This window comes from Megascapheus bottae, chromosome 15 (assembly GCF_031878675.1).
Source record: "Megascapheus bottae isolate mThoBot1 chromosome 15, mThoBot2.hap1, whole genome shotgun sequence".
Lineage (NCBI taxonomy): Eukaryota > Metazoa > Chordata > Mammalia > Rodentia > Geomyidae > Megascapheus > Megascapheus bottae.
The window spans coordinates 4,106,278-4,131,437 of NC_143523.1; the positions used below are offsets into that span (position 1 = coordinate 4,106,278).

At 46.8% G+C, this 25,160-nt stretch overlaps 2 protein-coding genes across 4 annotated transcripts in view; one reads left to right on the forward strand and one right to left on the reverse strand.

The window, feature by feature from the left end:
* Dock1 (dedicator of cytokinesis 1) overlaps positions 1 to 25,160 on the reverse strand; it is a 411,811-nt gene that overhangs the window by 178,984 nt on the left and 207,667 nt on the right. The gene's annotated exons all lie outside the window — the stretch shown is intronic.
* Insyn2a (inhibitory synaptic factor 2A) overlaps positions 13,191 to 25,160 on the forward strand; it is a 56,470-nt gene continuing 44,500 nt past the window's right edge. For both annotated transcript variants that reach the window (XM_090345609.1, XM_090345610.1), the window contains exon 1: positions 13,191 to 13,307. The gene's annotated coding sequence lies outside the window, so the exon portion shown is untranslated. The remainder of the gene's footprint in view (positions 13,308 to 25,160) is intronic.

Below are 25,160 nucleotides of genomic sequence, written 5' to 3' on the forward strand. Positions count from 1 at the left end.
GTGTGGGGGGGGGGACTGAGGTGGGGTGGGCACAAAGGTGGCCTGGGGTCTCTCTGAATTGCCAGCTGAGGCCTCACTAAGTGAAGGCACATCAGGATGATGGAGCAAAGCCTTCTGCGCAGGGTGGGTGTGTGGCTGCAGTGGTGGTGAGGGCAGAGAGACATGCACATGCGTGCAACACGCAACTGCCCAGCGGTGGGAAGTGCCTCAGTTTTCAGCCATATTCCACGGAGCACTTTTTGACTAGAGTCATCTTCTGGCACTTTTACTACTGAGGCCCTTTTCAAATCCATCACTGTAACCTGAAAGGCAACTCCACTCCAGGGGAAAGAAAGAAGGGATTCCATCTCCTACCCACCCCCGCCCCCCAACTCAGGATTCGGAATGACACATCAGTTCAGTTCTCACAGTGGAGATGAGAACTACCTGGCTCTCCTGCCTTCTGTGAAATGGCACCCACCAGGCATATAAGATACCCAGAACCCCCTCCCAACCCTGTCCAGGAGAGCTTCATCTTCTCCTAGTTCTCTTTTGAAACTGCAATCATGTCGGGCATTGATGGCTTATGCCTGTAAACCTAGCTATATCATGAGGCTGAGGTCTGAGAACCTCCATTCCATGCCAGCTTGGGCACAAACTTCTGAGACTTAATTCCAATGAATCAGAAAAAGCCAAAAACAATATTACGGTTCACATGGCAGTGTGCCAGCGTGAAGTTAAAATGCTAAATGATAGTGCTCAGGCCCTGAATTTAAGCGCCAGGTTTGGCTTGCACACATGCATGTGCACACACACACACACACACACACACACACTTCCCATACAGGCTGACCCACAGACTTTGTTTCCTTTTATGGTTAGGGCCTAACCAATTTCCCCCTCACATGCACACACTTGCATGCAAAATCCATAAGGCAAGCTGAGCCCTTCATTTTCTGTTTGTTACACATTCTGAGTCACCTGAAAGGGAAGGAGATGAAATTAGCCACCTTTCTCAAAGATGTTGTTGGTTGGTTTAAAAAAAAAACCAAAAACTGAAAAATTGCCTCTGGACATCCAAAAGAATTCCAGGGCTCCTGAGGGCTACACAGTAAGAAGATAATTCAAAGATGGTACCTTCAACTAGACACACAAGGGAAAAAATACAACCTAGGTTAAGCTTTACATGGTCAGATAAAACACACACACACACACACACACACCACTAAGAAAGCCTGCAATATAATACCACTTGGTATGGCAAAGCACTCATAGCAGTCAAAATACTAAAAAGTTTCAATGTGGGGAGAAAACGCAGCATGACCTGTGGTGAATTCGACAACCCTTTTTATCACCATTTTGTCATGTTGAAAAAATGATTCCAGGTCATGAAACCATGGCTCTGACATTATTCTAGTATGTAACATGAACAGAGTATCTTTGAACATTGATTCTTCTTTTAAGGAAAAATTCATATGACTGTAATCATTAATCATGTTTCATATGGTTCCAAAGAACAATTAAAGAAGCTTAACTATCTTAATTGTGTGGAAACCATTAAGACAAAAAAAAAAAAAAAGAAAAAGAAAGTCAGTCATCATAATAGCACTCATCTTAAAAGCCTACACCAAAGCCATTCCATTAGGTTAAGTTGCATGAAGCACTTAAATAAATCAGCCACAGATAAAAATCCAATATAAACAATACATTGCTGACTGGTACTCTGGACTTAGGTAGGAGTCAAATACACATACAGGATTCCTTCAAAGGGATTACGGGATTCACTTCATTATTCCCATCGTTACCAATGCAAAACTACTCTGGTTTACAATGACAGACACTTTGCTAAACCTGGTTCTTTTCTGTTGTCATTCATGATTTTTTTCTTAATTCACATTGAGTCTAAGTTTTGCCCAAGCTGGCCTCCCACAATGACCTTCCCAACTTAGCCTCTCCTAGCAGGGGAATTACAGATGTGCTCCACCACAGCTGCTCCAGTATATGAATCTTGAGGCACATAGCTGTCCTTTGTCACCCAAATGCCAACAGAAGAACGTCTCCTTGCCTTGTCCTCCCCAGAAGTGGATCCTCACAACACTGCTCGACTACCAAAATCCCAGTGTGGTAGGTTTGGCCTAGGATCTGGCAACGAGCAGAGGTATCTTCCTGTAATGAATCTTACATTTCATTTGTTCTAAAACTAAAGAGTCCACATTCAGCACTGAAATTCTGACTATAGTTACAAGTAAGGAAAGTGCCTTGGGAAACAGGCCTGTGAAGTAATGCTGCTCATTTCCCAGGTTTTCTAAATAAAGTTTTACTGGAACTCATTTGCCTGTTTTCTAACATCTCATCCAACCATTTTCCAGCTATGACAGCAGAGATGCTACGACCCACAAAGTCTCCACTATCGAGAATGAACTCATTAAGAAAAGGTTTGCTCTATGATATACAAACCCTCAGCTTAATGTTAATTATGTTCTAAAATCTATGTGCCAGTGATTGTATAGATTCCCTTCTTGAATACTTGATTGTTAAACACAACATTTGAAATATGATGTAAAAATCAATGTTAATAAAATCTAAAAAAAATTAAAAAAAAAGGTTTGCATCACGTACTACTTAACATTTAACATCGCATTCCACTTAATGTTTAGGTAATTTTTACATTCATCTCGAAATATGAGAATTGTCCATGTCCTCCATGAGGGCCCGAATAAATCCAGCTGCTTCCGGAGAGGAAAAAGTGACAGTATTTCCAGGTTTCCCAAAAGTGCTACTGACATTAAGTAGCAAGGCCATCCGACGTCTTCTAAAAGCTGGACTGGGTCAGCCACGGGCGGCACATGCCTGTAATTCAGCTTCTTAGGAGGCTGAGATCTGAAGCTCCCTTTCAACAAGCTCTCACTGGCCAAGCTTTGAAAACCGCTGCAGACAAGGACTCCTCCCCTCCCAAGTATGAGCTTCTCAGGCTTTGTGTGCCCCGAACACTGCACACTTCTTGATATGAGCTCAGCAATCTCTGGGCATGCAGAACTGAGGCAGCCACTCCTCTCACGAAGCCCCAGCATTTACTGAAAAGGACACCAGCACATGCGGAGGGGGCAGTGGACCCGCGAGCCCAAATCCCGCCCGGAGAGCCCTACTTGTGAAAGGTGTTCAGAACACCGCCATGTACAACTCTGGAAATAAAATATGGGAAAATCTGTGTGTGTGTGTGTGTGTGTGTGTGTGTGTGTGTGTGTGTGTGTGTGTGTGGTTTCTGATGATCTGAATCATCCAAGTACAGGGAAAGCAGTGGCTATTTGAAGGTGAGAAGGAATATTCCACAGAATGAAACCTGTCCATTTTCTTACAGACAAGCCACAAGTTCGTATTCACAGACACCATTACGTGGGTTATGCTTGTAAAGCAACTCTTAAACTACCAAATCCAGTGTGTCCAGATACAGAGGTCAGGCCTGCTTATCAGGAAATAAAGAACAGGGAAGGCAGGCTGGGAATTTGGCCTAGTGGTAGAGTGCTGGCCTAGAATGCACGAAGACCCAGGTTCAATTCCTCGGTACCACAAGCATAGAAAAAAAAAGCCAGAAGTGGTGCTGAGGCTCAAGTGGTAGAGCTCTAGCCTTGGGAACGTCTGAGGACAATGCTCAGGCCCTGAGCTCAAGCCCAGGACTGGCAAAAAAAAAAAAAAAAGAACAGGGAAGGCTACAGGGTTCTCTGCACTGTATGTGCTACATAGGCATTACTTCTGCGTTATAGAGCTTATTTAAATCTCTCAGCAAGCATAGCCCATGTTCAAATGCTTGTCATACGCATCACAGCTGAAGCTGAATTTACACGCGAGTGTCCTTTAAAGACTGACAAAGTGTGATGTTGCCCGAAACCAAGTCAAAGAAGTCAACAGGAAGCTCTACCCATGTCCAGTGTGCAAGAGGAAGGCGGTGTCAGCACACATATGTCCTACACTCTGTGTGCCCACCCGCTCAGCCAGGAGGGGCCATGACGGAAGATATGGAGAGAAGGAGTTCAGGTCCATTCTACAGATCCAATCTGCTAGTGAGATACCGTGCATGGTAACAAACTGAATTCACTGGTTTTGTGCAAAGCCACACAGACCAGAACATGAACCAGGCAGCCACAGACACAATCTCCCATCTACATTGAAGTCAGCAGCTCCGGAAGTGAAAATCTTCATTAACACCCAGGAGTGAAAAAGGAAAGATCCAGCGACTTACGAGTCTGCAGGTGAAGACGTCAGCTCTTTACTATTTTCATGGTGCAAATGAATCACACATCTTATTTTAAGAGACTAGGAAGTATCAGCAGCCATTTCATGTGACAATATTTACTCCACTGGGAAAAGGGATAAAAGTACCAATAAAATGCATTTCTTCATTTTCATATTTGAATCCAATAAGCAAAATACATCATTAGTGGACGCTATCTTTTCCAAGGCCATCAGAACTCAGCAATACTAACAACCCAAGGCAGGCCAACAAAAAGACAACTGTACCTTTTCCCAATGTGATGAACTCAAATTAGGAGATCCCCATGTAAAGGGCAGAGAGAGATCTGAACTCATGACAGGTGATAAGATGACAAATTATAGGCAACAGTGACAAGGTAACCTGGGCCAAAGCAATCATTAAGAACAACACCACTGTTGAGCTTTGATTGATTCATATTCGATGCATAACTATGAAACAAGGCAAGTCGAGGGCAGGGCTGGGTTAGGAGGAGCAGGGAAGAAGGAGGAAAGGGGTGTCATTGATCAGGTTGCATCTTACTCATGCACTGACATGTTGAATGGCAGCCCTTTATACAACTAATTAAGGATAATAAAAAGTAATAATGAACAGTTTTAAATATTTGGAGTTCATGCTGAAAACACAAAATAAATGACCATTATCTCTGATCTTTATACTGTCTGAGTATCAGGCTTTTCTGACAATGCAGGTTCATTTTCTTCATTGCTCGATTCCCGTAATTCTAAACAGAAATACATTTCTTCTCAAAACATCTTTCTTTCCTTCTTTTGCTTCTCTCTCTCCCTCTATCCCTCTCTCCTACCCCTCTCCCTCTTCCTCCCTTCCTCCCCACATCTCCCCCTCTTCCTATCTCTCCTGTCTTCACACTTGGGTTTTCCACTGGGGGACTCTAAACAGTAATGCCTGAGCCACATCGTCACCTCCAGCTTTTTACTGATTTATTAGGGATAAAAGTCTCACAGAGATTTCTGCCTGGGCTGGCTTCAGACTTCAGTCCTCAGATCTTACTCTCCTAAGTAGCTAGGATTATAGGCATGAACCACCAGCATCCAGCCAGGTTTGTTTTCTGACATCCACCAAAACAGCTAGCCAATGAACAGTGATGAGGAAAAGTTGTGCGTGTTTTATCTCCATCACTTGAAGGAAACCAATGTCCCAGGAATCTCAAGATCCTGAGGGTCCCTTGAAGTTCTCTCTTTAGGATCAGGGAGTGGGTCTCAGAGAAGCTGTGGTAGCTGATACTAGGCCCACATATACAATGTTCTAATGCTACATATTTCAAATTATAAGCACTGGCATTTTATGGATATTGTCTTGTTCTAGGCCTTCCTTCCTTCCTTCTTGCCTTCCTTCCCCCCTTCCTTCCTTCCCTCCTTCCTTTTTGTGTTCAAGATAAAGCTCTGTCCCTAACAGTGTTTTTTAAATTTATTTCTTCTTAAAGTTAGCGCTTTACTACTTGAACTACAAGTAGTTACTACAGTTCCACTTCTGGCCTTCTTTCTCCCCCCCCTACCCCGATAGTTTATTGGAAATAAGAGTCTCATGAACTTAATTACCCAGGCTGTCTTCCAACTGTGATCCTCAGATCTCATCTCCTCAGTACCTAGGATTACAGGTGTGAGACAGCTATGCCCAGCTGAACATTGGCTTAAAAAGTTAATATTAAGCAACAGTGAAAAAAACAAAATTCCCTACTGTTTGAACTTGGGACAAAATTCTAATTGTAGATGAAATACTTTATGTTTTCCTTTTTTTTTTTTTTTTTTTTTGGTTAGAGTTGGGACTTGAACTCTGGGCCTGGGCACTGTCCCTAAGTTCTTTAGTTCAAGGCTTCTGCCCTATCCCCCAAGCCACAGTGCCACTTCCAGTTTTCTGGTGGTTAATGGGAGATAAGAGGCTCATGGGCTTCAGTCCCAGGGCTGGCTTTCTACCATGATCCAAATCCGTACTGTTATCCTTAGCTCTCAGCCTTCTGAGTAGCTAGGATTACAAGTGTGTGCTACCACCCTGGCTTATTATATGTTTTTAATCACTTCTTCAGCTGAAAGGGAAGGTAGCGCTGTCACATAAGCCCCCAGCAACAAGCAGCCAAATCTCATGAACCTCAAGTACAACACAGCTCCAGAAGCTGCCAAGACATAAATTAGGCAAATTGGAGACTGGGTGAGCTACGGGCCACAGGGCAGTGGAATTACAGCAGTGACCTGTTTGCTGACTTCCAAAGGACTCAGTGTGAATGTGAATATAAAAAAGAACTGCTCATTTAAAGAAATGGGCTTGTAGGCTATGCCTGACTTTAGAGTTATCAACTATAACTAGACAAAAAAAAAAAGTATCAGGACTCTTCCTGTCTACAGCAAAAATCTTGCTTTCCAAGTAGCTGGTATCAGGTAAACACAGCATCTACAGTCAGGTGATCACTTCTTACACCTAAATTAGCAAAATAATTTATTGCACTGAGTATAAAAATGTCAAGAGTAGATAATTAGAATTATATGCACAGTGTGTTAGTCATCTTAAAAAGGCAAACAAGAAAAAAAGAAAACTAAAGTCACTTGTGCTGCTCAGTGGAGATCAGAAATGAGAGCCCTCGGCATTGTTCAGGATGGGTCACAAGCCAAAGTAACCTGGAGCCGCTCACTGCACTTAGGGCCAGAAAAACCCAAAGAGGAGCTTGTGCCTTCTGTGGAATGTATATGTGATGGATTATTTTAATAGCTGTTATTCAAGAAAGGCACTGCTTGATAATGCCATTGAAATTACACAAGAGCAGCCCTCAGCGTGATCTAAATGCAAAATGACAATGGTCTATTCCTGTTTCTGGGACTTTTATTTGTGCCGGTTCTGGAGCTTGAATTCAGAGTCTGGGTGCTATCTCTTAGCTTTTATGCTCAGGGCTAGCACTCTACCACTTGAGCTACAGATCCATTTCCAGCATTCTCATGGTTAATTGGAGATAAGAGCTTCACACTTTCTTGCCCAGGCTGGCTTTGAACTGTGATCCTCCTATCTTAGGCTCTTGAGTATCTAACATTATAAGCATGAGCCATTCCACTGGCTCCAGGAGCTAAGATTATTAGTATTTTTTTTTAATGCAAAGCACAATTAACTGAGTCAGTGAGAAGATGAGGAACAGATAATAAAGGCCAAAGCCACACTCTACAACTCCAGAGTGATTATCGGCTCAGCAGGAGCACAATATATAGTCCAGCCAAATCTCTCCTTTGAGCTTGAGAACAGGCAGCCGATCCCATCAGAACCTGAAAGGAGGAGGTAACCGCTCAGAACTCAGGAACCTGCTGCAGTACAGGGCCAGGAAAGGACTGAGGTGGGATGCCAGTGGCCAGTGTAACTCCACAATGAGGACTGTGGTGTTTACGAACTTAATGCCACACTCATTTATATGTTCTTCACTATTCTCAAGGTTAGATACAAATAAGAAACCTGAACAGGCCGATTGGCCATGCTCAGAATGGCATCACAATCTAGCTTCCATCCCTTCTGAGCTGTGCGACCTTGGAGAAATTGCTTACCTATCCTGCCCAATGTCTGAGAAAAAGCTTTACAATGCCTCCTGCACAGCTGTCTTGAAAAGCAGATAATGCAGATACTCCAGGGGCTTAGCATGCTATGGGCACACAACAAAAGCAAAAACTCATAAAAGGCCCAGGTTCCAATACTTTAGGAAAAGAAAGAAGTGAAATAAAGAAGTTTCCATTTTCTTCTGCTTTCTCTACCTTGGCCAGAGATTCCTCTGGGCCTCCTTGGCAAGGAGCAGACCTCAGAGAAGAGGGACCATTTTAACACTGAGGGAAGGGAGGGACCATTTTGACACTGGCTGAGCAGATTTGCAGCTACACACTGAACTCTGAAAGCAAATTTCATTCCTTGTGTCCAGTTTAGGTCATGGCCTGGGCACTCCACTGCTGCTCGGGAGCAGCCAGCCTTAGGAAAAGCCTGGAGTCATGGAGCTCTGCCACAAGAGGCTTGGCCATGCCCTGACTGGACCCTGCTAGTAAAACCCAGACTGGCTAGAAGGTTGGGAGTGAGTCAGGAGAACAGGAAGACTCCACAGCTCACCACTGAAAAGGCCACTCCATTCTTTTTAGAAACAAAAAGTCCCTACTTCCCACAGAAACTAAAGTCAAAATGATCTGATACAAAACAAACAAACAAACAAGAAAAACCCAGGAATTTCAACCAGTCTTCAAGATGTTAAGTCTTCTCTCAACCAACTAGATGTAGAGGCCAACAAACCATCAACCGCTCTTTACTGTAGAAGCAAGGGAAGGACTAAAAAAGGAGCATTCCCCACAATGGCCCAGAATTGAAAAGCAGAGCTTAATTTCCTTCCAAAGGAGAGACTTAGTTATCAGAACCTTGGAAGAGCCACAGGCGAGCAGGGGCTTTCGCTCAGAAAGTAGAGTGTGAAGGTTTGAGCCCAGATGACAACGGGAATTATCCAGAAGGGCAATAGGGTAAGGTAAGGCCAGGCTGAACACTCTGTCCATCACGGATAACCGTACAGCAGGGGACACGGGTGGGGGACTAGTTCTCTGCGGGAGTAGAGAGCACAGGCAGACAAGTCCCGGGGGTGGCTGAATGAGCCCACGGAGGGGACCACTTCATCACGGACTAGGGCGCACACTGGACCATCAAGGCAGGAGGAAGGCAAATCATGTTTGAGAGAACTCTATCACAGCTAGATGTGAAGGTCAGCAGGGCCAGGTTTAACAGCAGCCACTCCCGTCCCCAATCTGAACAGTCCTACATGCTGCTAAATAAGTCCCGAAGGCAGCAGGTACCCTGCAACCTGTAGACCCCCCTTCTTTCCCATCAGTTGGATCAGGAGATAAAGATGGCTTCAACACATCAAATTCATCTCACAGATGGACAAACTGGTACACTTACGGGGAGAGATTACTAAGGCAAGCACACAGACACTATGATGCAAAGTAACAGGTCAGAAAAAAACAACAAAACATGGACGTTGCACTGAACCTGGAGAATATCTAGATGATACATATACTTTTTCAGTGTGCCAGTTGTACTAGAACTGGGGCTTGAACTCAGAACCAGGGTGTTATCCCTTAGATTTTTTGTTTTCGTTTTTTGTTTTTTTTCTTTTTTGTTGGTTGTAGGGCTGGAGCTCTGGGCCTGGGCGCTGTCCCTGAGCTCTTCAGCTCAAGGCTACTGCCCTGAGCCACAGTGCCACTTCTAGTTTTCTACTGGTTAATTGGTGAGAAGAAGCTCCAGGACGTCTGTGCCTGGACTGACCTTGACCAGTGATCCACAGATCTCAGCCTCCTGAGTGGCTAGGATGCCAGGCGTGAGCCACTGGTGCCCAGCTTCCCTTAGCCTTTTCAGTTACCACTGGCACTTAACAACTCGAGCCACACCATCACTTCTGGCTTTTTTGGTAACTGATTGGAAAACAGTCTCTGCCCAGCTGATTTTGAATCTCAGCTTCCTGAGTAGCTAGGATAATAAGTAAAGCCACTGGCATCTGCTTTGGAATGTGTGTGTGTGTGTGTGTGTGTGTGTGTGTGTGTGTGTGTGCGTATGTCTGTGTGTATGTATATATATTTATACATACGTGCATTTATATATAAGAGAGAGAGAGAGAGAGAGAGAGAGAGAGAGAGAGAGAGAGAGAGAGAGAGAGAGAGAGAGAACCATACAATCACCAAATGCAAGACAGAACATCCAGCAATACTGAAGGAAACTTGGCCCTGTGCCATTAGCCTATCCCAGTGGGAACCTGCACTCTGGCACTTAGCACCTTTTACAAGTCTTTTGTTAACTTCATTTAAAGGATTCCCATAATATATCCTCTGTAGCTATACTCTGTATGCATTAGGAAAGCTTTGCTTTCTTTGCCTGGCCTCAGAATGTTTATGAAAGTCCTCCATGCTCCTTCATATGCCAGAAGCCAAAATTGATAGTATGTAATATGCCACAAAAATAAACCAAGAAACTTCCCTTGATTTTTCTGTGATAGCTACTTAGGTTATTCCTAGTTTGGAACTTAACAGATACAATGTTGGTGGGAACATTCTGAAACATCATTGGCTTGCAAATTCTTATATTTTCTCATTGTAGGTTTGGAATTCCAACAATTCTCCTTATAACATGTGCATACTTCCAAGAAGTAGGCAAAAGAGACTCACAGATTTTGATTTCTTAGCTGTCTTGCACTTTCTTTTATTTTTATTCTCTAGATGTCTCTGCCTTCAGGAAATCCCACTGAAAAACAGTTATTTCCCATTGCAAGTCTACCTTCTATAGCAAAGTTCTTCTCTATATCTATATATACATATATATGCATTATTATATATAACCAATCTATATCTAATTGATTTCTAAAGTGATTCTTCTTTTTATTATTATACTCTTGTTCTGTGGAAGAAGAACATAAGGACTCATTACAGACCCTTCAAATATACATATGTTCAGTCCATAAAATAATAATGCATTGCAGGTCGATTGTCAGGAAGATGGCCAAATCTCTTTTCTCACTGGCTCACCCCCAACAAATTGCTTGCTTCAAAGATCCGAGCATTACCCCATCCAGGTGGGATTCTAGTGACAGTCATGCGAGACAGGCTTTCATCAATAATTTCATTTGTGACATTGGGGACTAGCACTTAAGAGATCCAGCAGGCAAATGGTTTCTTACACAGTAAAGAAGGATAGCAATGGTTCTAATAGGCTTAGAGAAACAATTCAAATCCAGGAGGCAGCTGCACAATTTAAGGCAGTCAGGTAAACTTTCTGAACTGCTAATTACAGCATTTCATTTTCCTCCTAGAGGTATAGATCGAGGAGAAGATCTTAAGTAACATCAGTCCTGGAGATTTCTTTTTTTTACTAGTTTCCAATGCATGCTGCAGCTGAGCTCTTGTATGTGCATCGAATCTAACTGGTTTTACTCACTGCCCATAAAGCATAAGCTTCCTATGATCAACAGCACTGTCTCTGAGTTTCCTGGCAGCTTTTCAAGGACAGGTTTAAGAAGACGGGATGCAAATTTTGATTTTATGGCCCTGCAATAGAGCAAGGTGGGTAACAAGTCCCCTGGGAGGATCCCAGAGCCCCAGGCTCCAGGAGAAATGGGGTGCTGAGCAAACCTGCAGGCAACCCTGACACTTGGTGCTATATATCCCCAAGTCTTAGACACCCCCTTCTGGCTCCCTTCTGAGCAGCAGACATGGTTGCAGGCTGCTCACTCATAACCAGGCCTATCTCCCAGGCCAGCCCCAAACAGCTTTCCTGGTCAGCCAGAGAGGGAACTTGCCCATGGTCAGACTTGAGGGATTCAGAAGACCCTTCAAAGGCCACATGGGCAGAGTCTGGAGCCCCAGATACAGCATCCCACCTGAATCTGGGTCGTAAGCAGCTTCCTGTTGGACCAGCTGAGGGGCAAAATGCAAAGGCATGAGACTGGAAGGTATTTTCCTTTTGGAATGTCTGCCTCCATGTCCAATAACACATTTCATATCAAGCCACAAGTAACAGCCACTATGTCAAGCAAGGAGCTAGGCCGGTACAGCTCAATGACAAGGAGGGAGCACTGGCCGAGCCAGGGCTTGGGGATGCTGGGTCTTGGGTGGGGCAGGCACAGTGTGACACTGATGGGTCATGTGAGCAGGAGTGGGCAGGTGACAGCACACGACATTGGTCCTCCCAATCTACTCTCCACATGTGTGACAGTGCTCGGTGGGCTATGCTCGCTTTCTGTGTTTTTTTCTCCTCCTTGGACATATTCAGACTAGGAAGTATTCATACTTGCTGAAGGACACGGGGAGGCCGGCCCATGGGTGGCCAGCCATGCTCCCTCTCAGTCCTGGAGGTTCTGGTCTGGAGCTGCAGCAGGGCCTGCTCTGGAGGGCTTGCAAATGTCAGGATGCAACAGACCCGGCTGGCAGCGCCCCTCCACCCCCCAGCTAGGCCCAGCCCCTGGGCCTTCCATGCCACATTGCAGGGCTCCAGGTTGGCCCAGCAGAGAACACCCTCGCCCCTACCCTCCCCCCCCCCAAGCCTGGCCCCTGCAAAGGAGCCATGTGCAGGCTCAGTTTGAGCCCCTCACACATCCCCTGTGCCCTGGATTTCACAACCCCGCTGGGCTGGCCTGCTGGCATGGCAGTAAGCCTGGGGACCTGTTCCCAGGGGCTCCAGTGAGGGAACACAGGGGCGTCCCCACCCGCCAGATGCTGGAGAGGCAGCTCCCAGGGAGACTCAACAAGTTCCCGGGCCAGGCAGCGCCGCCTGCAGCCTAGAAACCCAAGGAAGCCTCGGAGGAGCCTGAGCGCAGGCGGCGAGGCGGAGGCTTCCGAGGCTTCCCCGCCTCCTCCAGCGCCGCTCGGGCAGGAGGGGGCTCCGCACCGCACCGCCCCGCACGCGCGCGGCCCACCCCGGCCTCGCCGCCCCCGCCCCGCCCCCGCCCGCGGGCCCCGGGGCTCCGCCCGCGTGGAGCCAGCTCCGCGCACCGGCAGGCGGGCGGGCGGGCGGCGCGCCTCGCGGCTCCCGGCGCCGTCTCTCCACGGGTTGGCGTGGCCGGGACCGGGAGCCGCGGCGAGGACTTCCCTCCCGCCTCCTCCCCTGCCCGCCCCCTCCGCCCGGCCCCGCTCCACGCCGATCTCGCCCGAGACAATTGCAGTCAATGAGGACATCGGGGGAGCGCGGAGCCCGGCGGCCGTGGCTGGCTCCGCCGCGCTGCTCGCCGGCGAGCGCGCGGGCGTCCCCCGCGCCGGCCTCCGCGCTGCCTCCCCGCGCGCGCCGCTGAGCGGAGCCGGGGAGACGCGAGCTGCGGCTCGGGGCGGCCGGGCCCGGCCCGCGGTCACGGCGCGGGGCGGTGGGCGCACAGCCGGCCAGGTCCCCCCCCCCCCCCCGCCCGCCCCCGCCAGAAGCGGTTCCTTCCTCCGCGCCCGCCCGCGAGCCCCGCCACGGATGCCCTGCCCCGAGCGTTCCGTGCCGCGCCAGGCTTGCCGGGGTCCGTGGCGAGACATGCCTGAGCCGGGCGCTGCACCGACCTGGACTTCCCTGTAAGCGGCTGAAGGTAAGCCAGCCGAGCCCGCCGCCCGCCGCCCGCCCGGCGCCGCCCGCAGCGCCCGGCCCTGGGCACGAAGCCGCCGGGACGGCTCTGACCTCGGCTGCGCGCTCGCGCCGGCCCCAGACCCGCGCGGCCAGGGGCCAGGGAGAGCAGGTAGGACGGGCGCAGACCCGGCGGGGCGGGGGCCGGGGGCCACCCTCGGGTCGCTGAGGGGCATCTGGCAACTTTGGGGACAGCCAGGGGGGAGCTGGGTTAGGATGTGGATTCCAGACCAACGCCACAGCCTTGTGGGCGCCCCATTTCCCCGGCCAGGCAAAATTGCGCGGGGGTGGGGTGGGGTGGGGGGGTCTGTGGGCGGCCGGCCTGCTCTCCAGAACATTGCCAGGCTTGCAAGTGTTCTCCAAACTACAAGCAAACTGGGCAAGTACAGGAGGGGTGATTAACTTCGGGGGAGATAAATGGGAGCACATGGGGGTGGGGGCTGAGGCTCGCAGCCTGGGAAAGAAAGGCAGGAGCAGAGGCAGATGCCCACGTGAAACGCCCGTCTCTTCCGCCCACTGGGGCTGGCACCTCCTGGAGGCTGCAGGCTCGGGTCAGTGCCCACGGGGCTTCGTGATGGTGAGCATCCCAGATCTGACCCGCACACGCGTGGGAAACTAACCCATGCTGCAGCCTAACCGAGCAGGGGAAGGCTGAGGGGAGGAGGGAGCCCTGGAGCCAGCCCCAGACCAGGCAGCCCCAGAAGCCCCAAGTCAAGAGCAAGAGTCTGCGTCTTGCTGCTTCATGCTCAGGTTCCAGGCTGGCTCCCTCGCTGCTCACATAAAGCACCTCTCCTGTGACCTCCACCTTCTACTGGGGAACAAGATGCACAGGGACATGGAGCCTGCCAGAGAGGAGTGCCAGGGGTGGAGGAAGAGAGGCGCCCCAGGAGCAAATGAGAGGGAAACGGGTGCAGCCTGTCCATCTGCAGATCAGGGCTCCACTCCCTTGCCCGCTCCTGCTGCTGCAGGTCTGTGCTGGGGGCCTGCATGCCCTCTCGGCCCCTGAGCCAGAAGCAGCAGTGAAGCACTTTAATTTGACCTTGCCTGCTTGGGCGCTGGAATTCTGCCGAAGCATCCTGAGGTGAATCTGGCAAGAGGAGGAACGAACTTTGGGCAAGCCCCCTTGGCTGAGCACCCAAGAGATCATTTCCGAGTGTTACACAGCCAGGACCAACTGAGGTTTTCTCCTGGGCAGGGACTTGACTTGCTACTGGGTTTACCTTTCCGTATCCCAGCTGGAGACTGTCAAGGTTATAGCATGGGAATGGAGGGGGGACCTGGTTTTAAAATGCCACTTAATCACAAGGGCCTGGACATTCTGGTGAGCAGTGTCCATGAAAGTGACATACCCTTATTTAGCTTAAGCTCCAGCATTAGCAGAAAGTAACCCATTTCAATACGCAGCCGAGGAAGGTACTGCTGCCTTTTGCTCTTCCTGGCATGCTGTTTATTACAGTCATATCCTGTTGAATGTTACTTTCCAAAGTTCCTATTTATCTTTGCAGGTTTTTTTTTGCAAGGATGATTAGCAAATGTGCATGAGCGGCTCAAAGGGGGAAAAATGGAAGTCCTGTCATCTGCATGCCTTGCCAGATATTAATAATTTACTACTCATGTTTACTACTTACATTAGATGGCACTGCTCCACATGATGGGCTTCACCAGAAGCGCAGTGGGGGGAGGGGAGTGTGGCAGAGCCATCACTAATTGCATGATTTTGCATAAATTACGTTAGCTACCCAGAGTTTTTCCTTTCTTTACATCACAAAATTCATTTCCTGACAAAGATAGAGTGATTCAGTTTGATTCCTGTAGCTAATGAAAAGACCTCTGCTTAAAGACAGAGTGCCCTTGAAAAAGCAAAGTATGCTTTTAAACTTACGACAGTTGCCATGACTTTCTGTTTTATTATTGTGATTAAGACTCTGAGCTTTTACGTAAATCAGACCCATTATCTTGACTACTAGTCAAGAAATAGCTTCATAAGGCCAATGCTAGAAAGGCTGCAGGGTCTGCTCAGGGAGCTTGTAAAAAAGAAAGAAAGAAAGAAAGAAAAAAAGCTAGGTACCCATCACTTGATTATTTGGGGGTATGTGTGGTGGGGGGGTCTCTGTTTTGCCAGAATTGTTTTCCTAATGGCAGGATAGGGAAATTTTGTCATTTGTTTCTCTATCTGCAGGGAAAACATTTAAAAATACATAATGACTATATAAATGAAAGACTCGTTCAGGAAAGGCATACATCTACCAAAAAAAAAAAAAAGATTTCCACACAATGGGACAAGCAGAAAATGTTTAAAAAGGAGAAAAGATCCTCGGAAGTTACAGTGGAACACAGCTGAGAGGCTGGGCACAGGCGGTCACGGAGCGCCATGTTGTATTCTCTCCTTTCCTCCAGCTCACAGTTTCCTCATGGAGAGGAGAGTGACTGAGCTCTCCTGTGCAGGGGCAGATGACTTAAAAGTACTTAGCTCCAGGCCAGCCTGCTTCTCAGAGAATAGTGTTTGGAAACCATTAGCACCTCACACAGCAGCCCTGTGCCTGCCGGCCTTCACAGAGGCCAGGGCAGGATCACCTGGAAATGTATTTGAAGGCTCTGGACCAGCCCACCCAAGACACCTATGCAGATGCAGCCCCGCAAGCAATGGGTGACCACACCAGTGGCACACCTGTCGTGTGTATAAGAACCCCCTGGATCCATGCCATATCACTAGTTCAAACAGTTACTTCATAACCTGACTCTGTTCTTACCCTCTGGAATTCAACAGAGACCTACTTTTACCAACCCCCAAATTAGCTGACATAATTTATGAAGTAGATTCTTTTTAGTCTCCTCACATATTTGATGTTAATATTTTATAACATTATGAAGTGGCTTCAATATTTTAAAGCAAAATTTAATATGATTGATATTACATGACAACACATCCCTTTCCTGAAGCTCTCCTACAAATATTCTGAATAGTCTTTATCTTAACTTGGATTCATCTTCACAGAAATGGGGTGGAAAAATCTAAAGTTTTTATCAGCTTATTTAAAAATACATGGATCTTACACCTTCAGGACCAAATACAGACGTGGTACAGGTAGCTGAGGTCATGCATCTGTGCTGTTTTGACAACATCTTATGCTACACGAGATCACACAACATACAGATCTGTAACTCTGGACTGTGTCATATTTCATTTGTTTCAGTGGCTGAAAGCACTAAGCTATCTCCAGAAGTCTTGCCTTTCAGACTGAAAAATACCATAACTTTACAGATTATCTCTTTATCCTGATAGTCTCTACCTGTACTCTAAGTCATCAGGATATTCAGTGTGAACTAGAATCATGCATACTTCATGTAAGCCCTAAGTGAGTTGAAGCATTTGGGAGTATATGGAGATCAAGTTACAAACCTCTATCTACATAAAAGGAAACTATTCTAGCTCCACAGCCCTGTGTCTTCCTGCTGAATGCATTCCTTCACTCTTACTGGCAGAGGGATGAGAGGGAGCTTGAATGCAGAGGAGCAGATATTAAGAATATTAAGAAGAAGATGAAGGACTTCCTTCTCTAAATTACATTATAAACCTTTGGGAATCATACCATATTTCATAGGGATTCTGAAAGAACTGTCTCTTACTTGTGAATATTGCTTTCCCAGAGTACAAATCTGAACACTGGAGGTGTTGTATGCACACAGACAGGGCTGTCCCCAACATGATCCTGAGATCAGGAAGTCTGAGCAGGAGAGAGCTGCAGAGGCACGCATCTTTGTACAGTGCACTCACATACATTACACTATTTAAGCCTATAAAATGAAGAAACTTAAAAAAAAAATCAGAGCAGCATGTCCGAATACTGGTTCAAGTTCATGCGGCCGTTACTATAGAAATTCCAGTTCCATCCTTAATAATCTAGCTTTGGTCATAAAAGCAAGGAAAGGCTGTAAACTACTGGTTATGAGAGACATGGAGGAGATTATGGGATGTTTTGCAAATAAACATTGCTTTCTCCCCTCGTCAGGGCCCCAGGGAGAAGGGGAGCAAGCCAGACTGGTGTCAGCCGCTCTGCTGATAAACACCTCTGGGGTTCATCATACATACTGGCAACCTTCATGAAACTGAACAGTCTGTGTGTTTCTAGGTCATTCCACAGGGAGCGTGGGTGCTTGTACCCTTGTTCTAGAAGCATTCTGTACTGCTCGACTGGCCCGTGTACTCTTAGTGGTTATTTTCCAGATAACTCATATCATCTACATTTTGCTTCATGAAATCTGCTTATTTTTGTAATGAGTAGTTCTTAGCATCCCTGCAAAGTGAGCAGAACTATAAAAATCTGAGTTCCAAAATGGGGCGGGCGGAGGGAATGTGGATATAGAATGGATTTGCTCACCAAGGATGTATGCCGTGCAAACTGCCCTGAGTAGGGGCTTGGGCTAAGGGTATTGTGGCACTAACTGATGCACACTCGAGACTCACAGGTCTAAGAACAGAAAAAGAAAAGGTAGCCAAGTGCCCGCAGGCGCCCTGGAGGAGAAGTCCAAAGAGGGGGTTTGGGCAAAAGTAAAGAAAGTGTGGTTGGCTGATTTGGAGAGTAGAGGTAGAGATGGACTTGTAAGCCCAGCAAATAGCCATCAGGACCTCAGCCTGGTGGGACCCTGCTCAGAGACCCTCGGGGTAAGCAGGAGAAACGATACCTGGCCAGGGGATGAGTGTATGCAACAGAGAGGTCGTGGGTTTGGCGCAAGAACAGGAGCGCCTCCCACCACTGAATGTTTTGACTTGGGCCAGATATTGTGAGAAGACCAGGGATAAACTGGAGAAAAGGAAATGGAGCCCAGCTGAGAAGGTGTCACAAGTGAGAATTGACTAGTGCCAAAGGTGGCCCCAGGGATGAGTAGATGGGGACAAAATCTACAGGAAAGTACCTGTAACGTGGCAGCTGGTAAGAGAAGGAACTAAAGATGGTGCCCCCGGGCAGTCAAGGAGTAAGTAGTTGTAATGGAAATTTTAGTCTAAGAAACAGCAGTGGGGGAAAGGATAACATGATGATTATTTGGTATATGAATAAGCCATCAACTGGAAATACTGTTTAATAAGTGAGTTTTTCATCATGTCTAACAACTAAGAACTTCTTTGAAGAATGCATTGGAATTGGAGAAAAAAAATGGACCAGTGTATTCACAACACAAGAAATCCTTAATGTACACAGCAGAGTACTATGTAGTAACAGGTGTTTAATAAATATTTAATGAAGTTATTAACAGGAACCAGAGCCAGTCATTTGCTAGAAATTCAGTGACTCCTGACTGGGAAAGAACTGTTCTTTTCCATCCATGTACTTTTGAACCTGGGAAATGGCTGGTGAGGGTGTTAAATGGAAGGCCGCTTTCAGAAACTGACCATCAATCCTTACATCCAGCTAGTCAGTGTTTAGAAAAAAGGACTCAAAAAGTTTTGGCTTTAACTTCAGGCATTTCAGTTGGTAAAAGTTCACTTGGATAGAAGTTGACTTTATGAGAAAAGAATGCTTTTGAGTCTCATGACGTCGTAATTGAGTACAAGAAACACTCCAAGAGAAAGATGAAAACTTAGCATGCTATAATGAGACATTCTCTTACAGTCCAAACACTGACAACCTGAGTTGAAAGGAACGTTCACTAGAGCTTTTCCAAAGACCTTGGGCCAACTGGAGACACAAGCTCTCTAGGCTTCAGCTTTGCCTCTACATTTCAATTTGACATTGCAGTAACAATGTCATTGATCTCTGTGCCAGACCCATCTACATTTGACTCCTTTTCAAAAATCAATAGGAGTGGTGTGTACAGATTCCCCTCTTCTCTCTTTCTTCTGGAAAGCAGTGTGAATGACTAGCATCCAGTTGATCATGAACTTGAGAGCCCACACCATGGGTTGTGTGGCTGGGATTCACTGGTCCGCGGGGAAACATAGAGCTTGAATTCAGAGGAGTGCCGAAAACAATCAATTTCTCCCCTTCTAGCCAGATTTTTCATTTCACATCCCAGACCATTTAAGAGCCCAAACGTTAGCCGCTGTTGACAGTTATTTATTCTGTGTGTTTGTTTTAATGGTGGTTGTTGGCTCAATGGTTCATTGCAATAGTTTGCATCCTTGTTTAATTTGTTTTATATTTGCTATTTCTATTTGCCTCCACATGCAATATGAACTCTTCTAACAGTGTATATCAAGTTTAGTTACTGGGCTTGTTTGCTTTGGTAAAGTGGCACAGGTACTCAGGATGGGCTGGGTGATGCCATGTGGCCTGAGGATAGGACACTGAATCTAGGACACTTGTCACCTACTCTGACTGTGTAGAGTTAGCACTCCTATTCCAGGGGCAGAAACCAGTTGTGAGTGGGTGGTAGACACTACTCTATAACCTAAATGCATTCGTGACAATCATGAAACGTCTACATGAAACATCATCTCTAATCCTGTGTGAACAGAGTCAAGGAAGGGACCACTGTCATGCCCTGACTATAAGGAAAAAGAAAGGACATTCAAATCCAAACCTTCTGCTGGCTGCTGCTCCCCAGTGAAGTAGACCCAGGGTTGCACACGTGTGGGACATGTTTCCAGTGGGCTGGTGTGTCAACCACTACCACACAGGACAATGTGCCTACCTGCTCTCCACACAGGGCAGAGAACTCCCAACCACTGCCCTAGCTGGCACTCACAGCTCTGCCAAGAATGTGATCGTGGGAACAAAACCTAGCTACCCATGCCTCAGCTTCTCATTTGGTCATAAAGATGGTTATGAGTCATTCGGAGGGGTTTTGGAGAAGGAGCTCTGAACACAGACAATATACAGAATAGACTACACGTCACCTCCCATCACCTTTACTCTCCAAAATCATAACTTGCTCAAGATATTTCTGGAAGGACTAAAACGCCAAACAAAGCAGCTTACCCCTCAACTGCAGACTGGAGGACTATAGCCAAGAATTTCCAGGCCAGAGAAATGAAATGTCCTAGAATGTAAGAATACAAAACAGATGACCTTAAGCACCACCCCCCCCCCGCCATGGCAATACCAGTTTGTAAAATCCAAAAGTAAGTGAAAGACAAGGTACTAATAACTGACCTCTGACCTACAGCAATTGTCTAGAAAAGTCCACTGAGTTCCTAAAAAAGAGCAGCTTTCTAGAAGCTGTGCACCCCCAAAAGAAACAATAACGACAACAAACATGGTTGGAGAACATGTCACATTCCGGCTGTGACTGCCTGGTGAGTTGGCTCTATGGCTGCAGTATGATCATCAACTCACTGTGACATGGCCTGAAGTTCACATGAGAGCAAAGACTGACCTCCAGCTCCACCACCTACCCCACCCACCCTAGCCATGGAAATTGCCTTGACCAGCTTTATTCTAGAAAGAAAATAAAATCAAAGAAGCCAGCCCTCTTTGCTCCCTGAAACATTCATCTATCTCTTCATCAGTAAATATTCTCCCCATACTGTGAGGTGCCACATGTTGCTTATAGTTTTGAGAATTCAACAGCCTGGAGTTTCCCCGCTTTCAATCTCCCTCTCTCCCTTGTGGCACAGACTAGCTATCTGGCCCATAGGCAAAGCTTTCCAGGGTACAGGCTAGGGAAAATGCAGCCCTTCTTCTGTGAGAACAGCCAGGCTCAGGACTTTCCCCTGACAAGTCCAGAACTGCATCACACACACACACACACCACACACACACACACACACACAGAGAAGGGGACATTTGAGGACTGGATGTACACTGTCTTTTAGAAAGTCTTGCTAGGACTCTGAAATGTGTGTGGGGATGGTTTGATAGATCTTCAGTACTGCTCAGTGGCTAGGATGCTCACGTCTAGAGACAAATTTTTTGGCCCTGTGCTGCTGTTCTCTTTCCCTTTTCATTAACACAGTGGTGAAACAAAGAGAGACGAGACAGATGGCAGGATAGATGCAAACACAGGAATGTCAGCGTGGACTCTCCACTAACTGTATGCACAGGCCTGCTGTGTTTTAGCTCTCTGTGCCTCCCTGGGTAACGGCATGAAGTCACCCTAGGTTTATCCAGTGAAAGTTTTGAGCTAGTCCTTTCCCTTCTCCTGGCTGTCTACCTGTGCATGTTTCTACCCTCTGAGCTAGTACGTCCTCTTTCCTTCCTCTTCAGGGGCAGTGGCAACGGGGCCGGTTTCTAAGTATGCATATAGTACGCTAAGTGTAACTCCACTGCCACTATGTGGAAAATGGACATTGATTCACGGAAACTTCTGGGAACCCCAAACTAACCCAGCCCACAAGTGTGGACTGCACCCACAGTGCTTTTCCCCACTGGAGGTCACAGCTGGTTAGAAGTCTAAGCCCAGGAAAGATGCCATCACATAAAATTTTATGCTATTCTATGATATTGAGATATTTGATTTAAATTCTTAATTTATTTTGTCCCTAGCAGAAAGTGGGATAGTGCAAGAAATCTATTGATAATTCATACCAAGTCACATCTTTTTTTTTACAAAATTATGTACTAAAGTCCTCTGTATATTTCATGATTCAGTGCAAAACACAGTCATTTCTAGGCCATCTACTTGTTTTTGTGAGTGGGTGTACCAACTCTTTCTCTCCTACCAGCAGAGAACATTTCTACCATGACCCAACTCTAGACAATAGTGCTAACATGCAGATGCATAAGAATCTCTGCTCATCATTTCATTTAACACACAAAGAAATTCCCTTCCTTTTCTTTTTGCTCCCTAAGGTTCAGAATTCTGTAGGTGACATAGAGAGAGTCCCCATGAAAGCATTCTTGACATGTCATGGACAGGGCCTCTGCCATAAGGTTGCTTTAATGTGTACCTTTATGCTTTCAAGTAAGTCAGCAAGTACTGAAGGATGGATGGGCACAGGAGAAAGGAAGGCACAGAGGACCTTGTCCACACCATACTCATTAGTTCTCAAGTGACAGAAGTGGCACACAGCAAGGAAAAGCAATACGTCCTTCAGTCCCCCTCCTATGTGCACGCAGGCGCAGCTGCTCTTACCCCAGGGTCACTGTCAGCCTTCCTTCTCTGTACCTCTACCAGGGTGCTGCATGCAGTGAGCTGTAGCCATCCATCGGGCAGGCAGCTGCCCCTCCCCCCTACCCCTCACACCACCCTTCTCTGCCCTGACCCCAGCAATGGCACACTGCTGAGGACTGGGTTTCCCTTCCTTCTGTGTGCTCACCCACCACAGGGGCCTGAGCCACCCAAGCACAGAGGTATGGCACTCTGTGTATACAGGAAGAGTGTAGACAGGACTGTGGAAGATGGAGACAGCACGGAGAGATCTGGAGCATCAAAGACTGACTCTCCAGGGGCCCCAGGCCTGGACCTGAGCTCAAGAAGTGAAGACAAGAAGTAGCAGTGACCTTGGCATGTTCTAGAAATGACAGAGGGAAAGTTTCAAGTTCAGCAAGTGAAGGACTTCCAGCAGTGATGGAAATCTAGAGAAATAAGTGGGGTGGGTAACCAAGACAGAATGAAAAAGGACTTGGTTTTCCAAGTGGTCCTATGTAAACCTGTAGGGAGCTGCAAGATGGAGACAGGGAGGGCGGCAGAGGCAGAGGCCAGGATCGGGATGGGAAAAGTCTGCCAGTGAAGGAAGGACTCCGAAAGAGAAGCAGCACAAGGACATTGATGACTGGATACAGGGGCCACACTAGGGAGGGGAATCTAGGAAAAGCGCTGGTGGCACCCACGGGGCCTCCTCAGACTAAAACTCCACACTCTTCTAAGCCAAGGACAGGACATGTTTTACACCAGCTACTTTTCCTGAAAGGGCCCAGCTGAGGGAGCCTCGGACATTGTGTCCCTGGATATTGATATAGGTTTCAAGCCATTCCATGGGTCAGCAGCCTTCCCAGAAGCCCCCAATACCCTCTAAACTACCAGACACATGGTGAGCTTCTCACAGGCACAAGAAGAGATCACCATGCAACTCAGTAAGCATGTGGCTTTATGTTTTCAAAATTATTGAATTCTTTTAATGTACAGAGAAGAGACATTCCTCATGGTTCTTAAATCAAGGAAAGAGTAAAAGAACCAACTGACTTACCCAAACAGAAAACGGTACCAGAATTGATGATAGGAGAATTTATTATCAGGAGTAAGTAATGACAGCTATTTGGATTCAGAGACTAAAGAATACCATATACAAATTAAAAAGAAATCTCTTCCCACCGCTACAATGACATTTGGGTTCTAAATTTTGCCCTATACAAACCTGCAATGAACAGTCATTAGTCCTTCCGCTCCATACATTCCGGCATCTCCCACGTAGGTCCCTGCAAACTCCCCCACCCAGACGTCTACACTGACATCTACCTGCAGCCTTGCTGAGGGCCCCTTCTGACCATCAACTCGAAAGAATTGAGGAAAATGTCCCTTCCCTTTCACACCACGGGTTAGTCTTAATTTTTCCAATCCAGATATGAACATCCCTGCTTCATTTGTAAACTGTTAATCAGAAGGAAGCCTTGAGAGGTCAATGGAAAACCACAGCCAAAGAAACACAGGAAGGCTTCCATGTCACAAACACCAACTCCACAGCCTTACCACAATGTGTCCATGAGCTCCTGGCAGGCAGAGATCATTTTCTCTACATTCTGTTTCTTACCAATAGAAGCCAATTCTTGCAAGTGCACAAGGTTCTCTTTCTTTTTGGTTTCACAGGCCAATGCAGTTGGCCAAACCAAGAAAAATACTGGATGGGTGAGTGGGTGTGAGATCCTTGTGAGAAGAAGAGAGTGAACATGTGTAAGGCCTTGCCTGGAAGATGGCCTCCTCAACTCTGCATGACCCCAGCTGTATTGAGAAGGTTCCCCAAACTGAAATCCCCCCTAGGTGGTCCAATATCACTTCACGAGATCAGACTGGGCCATAGCAGGGAAAATGTATTCCTTTGTCACACAAGTCATTTGGGGAGAAAAACAATATAATAGCATAACTTTAGTTTCAGATATACTGTGAGTTAGAAGATGGCATTTCTTAAATGTATTTGGGGTGTGTGTGTGTGTGTGTGTGTGTGTGTGTGTGTGTGTGTAGACTATTGCAGAACATCAGTTTCACAGGATTGTGCCTTGAAGTACGTAAGAGAGGGAGGTGACCTGTGTGCGTTCTGCTAAATCTCCAAGTTCTAACTGAACCCACATAACCAGCTTGTTAGCACTTAGCTATTTGGCTTTGGTGACCTAATGTACCAATGAGCAACACTCACAAACCACAGCCCCCTGTCTCCCATTCTCTGTAATGGCCCTGGCCATGGGGACCTGGGGAGGAAATGGAGACCAGTTAGCTCCTTTCCTAACCTTCCACGCCATCTGGAGGACTTGATGGGACCACATCTATTAGACTCTTTGGGGCCATTGTTGGTTAGCAAAGCCCACTGCTGCAAATAAGGATAATGTTTTTTTTTACATCTCTGTAATGACTGATTCGGAGAGGGCATGCTTTCCAGCTGATTTTTCCCAGCATCATAAAATTTTGCTAATTCATTTCTACTCATTTAGATTCTGTTTGGACTGCGGAAAAGCAAAGGTTAATGCCGGTATGAGCTGGAACCCATAGAATTAAGTAAATAGTGAAACACGAATGAAGAGGAAAGGCTGGACTGCGGAGGAGGGCCATTTATGGCAATCCCAAGCCCAAATCTTCCAGCCCTGTCTGCCCTCCATGGCTCACTGCCTTGGCATTCTTCACTAGACTCAGGCATGTGTGTGGCTCTATGGCTGGAATACACTGTCCTACGATTTTGATGGTGAAATGTGTGTTCTAAAAGCACAGGTGGCACAGGAAGTATACAACAGGG